Here is a 3,173-nt window from a genome sequence, read left to right as displayed (position 1 = left end):
TTTTTTGTTGTTATATACCTGGATGACTGAGAAAACAAACTTTGTGTTTTTGAAACCATTAGTGAAAAGGCCAGACTTCAGGGGTATCTGAGGCAGGCTTGAAACACGAGTCAGGGTGGCTTCTGGGTAATACCAGATGGCTAGGCCTCAGACTGACGAAGCCTCTTGGATGAGGGGCGAAACGTTTCTTTTTAACAAAAAAACGAAGTCCAGATGACATGATTCAACCTTTTTTGTTGTTATATACCTGGATGACTGAGAAAACAAACTTTGTGTTTGTTGAAACAGTTCAGGTCCTAGACTTCTTAACAAACAGACCACAGTCTGTGAGGATCCACGGCTTCTCCTCCTCCACCATAACCCCAGCACTGGCTCACCACAGGGCTGTGTGTTGAGCCCTCTCCTGTTCACTCTACTAACGTATGACTGTGCACCTACTCATCCAGGTTGTCACATTGTAAAGTTTGCAGATGATACAGCGGTGGTGGGATGCATCACAAACAATGATGAGTCCAGCTACAAGCAGGAGGTGGAACACCTGGAGAGCTGGTGTAGGAAGAACAACCTTCATATTAATGTGAAGAAGATGCAATAGATGGTCATTGACTTCAGAAGGAATACCCCCCCACACACACACACACACACACACACACCATACATAGGAGGATATGCGGTGGGAGTGGTCTCCAGCTACAAGTACTTGGGTGTACACCTGAATGACAGCCTCAGCTGGTGCAACAACACCACCAGCCTGATCAAGAAAGCTCATTAGAGACTACTTCCTCAGGCAGCTGAGACGAGCTGGTCTGGGAAGCTCAGTCCTCACCTCCTTCTCCAGGTTTCCAGTGGAGAGCATCTTGTGCTTCAGCATCATCATGTGGCATGGAGGCTGCACAGCCTGCAGAAAGAAAAGCTTTGCAGAGAGTGGTGAAGGCTGCACAGAAGTCTGTTGGAGTCAGCCTCCCCACCATCACAGACATCTACACCTCCAGATGCAGGAAGAGGGCCACCTGCATCATGAAGGACCCCACTCACCCAGCACACATACTTTTCCCCCTGCTCCCCTCAGGCAGAAAGTTGTGGAGCATTAAGTTCAGAACCACTAGGCTGAGGAACAGCTTCTACCCTGAGGCTGTTAGACTTGTGAATATCTAACCAGAATAATCACTGTTAAAAAGTCACTGTAATGTCACTTGGTTGTTGATATGTGCTGCTGACTATCCATGATGCTGCTCTCATGCTGCTGATTTATTTCATGTTGCTGTGTTCATTCATCCTCTTCTGCTCACACAGACTCGTGGTCGTGCTGCTGTTGTTTGGCGCACTTGGCGGACTTGGTAATAGTTCCTCCAAATCTTATTCTGTCCGACCATTTTTTAATAACCTTTGAATTTACATTAAATGACTACACAGTCACTGAGAGTAAATTTCATCTCAGCAGGTGATTGTCAGAAAATGCTGTAACCTAATTTAAACAGTCTCTTCCATCATTGTTTTCCTCTGTCTTGCAGAGTAATGCATCAGAGAACAGTGACTTAGATCATCTAGTTGATCATCTTACAACTTCAATGCAAACTTCACTTGATAAAATTGCTCAACTGAAAAAGAAAGTAATCAATCAGAGGAAACTGGCTCCTTGGTTCAGTTCTGAGTTACGTACTTTAAAGCAGGCATCTAGAAACTAGGAGAGAAAATGGCGCTCTACTAATGTTGAAGAATTTTATTTAACTTGGAAAGATAGTCTGCTAACATATAAAAAAGCTCTCCGTAACGCTAGAACTTTATATTACTCATCTTTAATAGAGGAGAATAAAAATAATCCTAGGTTTCTGTTTAGTACTATTGCTAGACTAATTGAAAGACCCATTTCTGTTGAACTATGTGTCCCTGCAACTATAAGTAGTGATGACTTCATGAGATTCTTTATAAATAAAATTATTTCAATTAGAAAGAAAATTCAAACCATCCTTCCTTCTACTATTTCTAGTCCCCTGTCAAATGAGGCAACATTAAAAATTTCACTAGAGCCTGATTTATGTTTGGACAGTTTTTGTTCTGTTGAGCTCTCTGAATTGTCAAAAATAATAACCTCATCCAAACCATCCACATGTCTGCTAGATCCCATCCCAATCAGAATGTTTACTGTTTAAAGAGGTATTTCCCCTAATTAATGTCCACATTTTGGATGTACTTAATTTGTCTTTAATGGATGGTTATGTATCACAGAGCTTTAACATTGCTGTAATTAAACCTTTACTTAAGAAGTCTGATCTTGATTCAGAAATTCTGGCCAACTATAGACCTATATCTAATCTAACTTTCATCTAAAAAATTCTAAAGAAAATAGTTGCAGGTCAGTTGCGTGAACATCTATTTGAAGAGTTTCAGTCAGGGTTTGGAGCTTAGGACAGAAACAGCATTAGTAAAAGTAACAAATGGTATTCTCATGGTCTCAGACAATGGACATGTGTCTAAGTTGGTCCTTTTAGACCTCAGTGCTGCATTTGATAGAGTTGATCACAATATTTTACTATAGAGGCTTGAATATGATATTGGGATTACAGGAAGGGCTCTAAAATGGTTTAAATCTGACAGGCTCTGTCCCTGTCTGTTTTCTTTATATTTATTTGTGTTCCCCACTCTGCACTTTATACTTTTGTTATCCTGCTCTTTGTGTGATTTCTGTTCCTATGTATCTGATTCTGTTGTCATTTTCCACTCACCCCTCAGTCTGCCTCTCCAGTCCTCAGTCTTTATCATTCACACCTGTCCCTCATCAGCCACGTTCTCTCATTACTCACTCTCCCTCTGTCTTATAAAAAGCCTTTCTCTCCTCCACTCCTCGTCCGGTCATTGTTCTGTATTCACAGAAATCTCTGTCCTCTGTCCTGTCTGTTTTTGTCCAACTGATGATCTGCTCTACCCTGCCTGTTTACTCCGATGTCCTGTTCATTCTTGTTCTTGATCGTGTTTTGCCAAAGTAAGTTTTGCTGCATCGACAGCGTTTTATTTTGTTATTTAAATTAATTATTTTTATTTAAACTCCTGCCTCGCTCGTCTGTCTGCAAATGGGTCTAAACTTTGAGGATTGTGATAAAATCATATCAAATCTGATAGAATACAGTTTGTAAATGTAAATAATAAATCTTCTTCATACACCAAAGTTAGTCATG

The sequence above is a fragment of the Nematolebias whitei genome, chromosome 18 (assembly GCF_014905685.2).
Source record: "Nematolebias whitei isolate Nwh7 chromosome 18, NemWhi1, whole genome shotgun sequence".
Taxonomy (NCBI): domain Eukaryota; kingdom Metazoa; phylum Chordata; class Actinopteri; order Cyprinodontiformes; family Rivulidae; genus Nematolebias; species Nematolebias whitei.
This window is presented reverse-complemented; position numbering follows the sequence as displayed.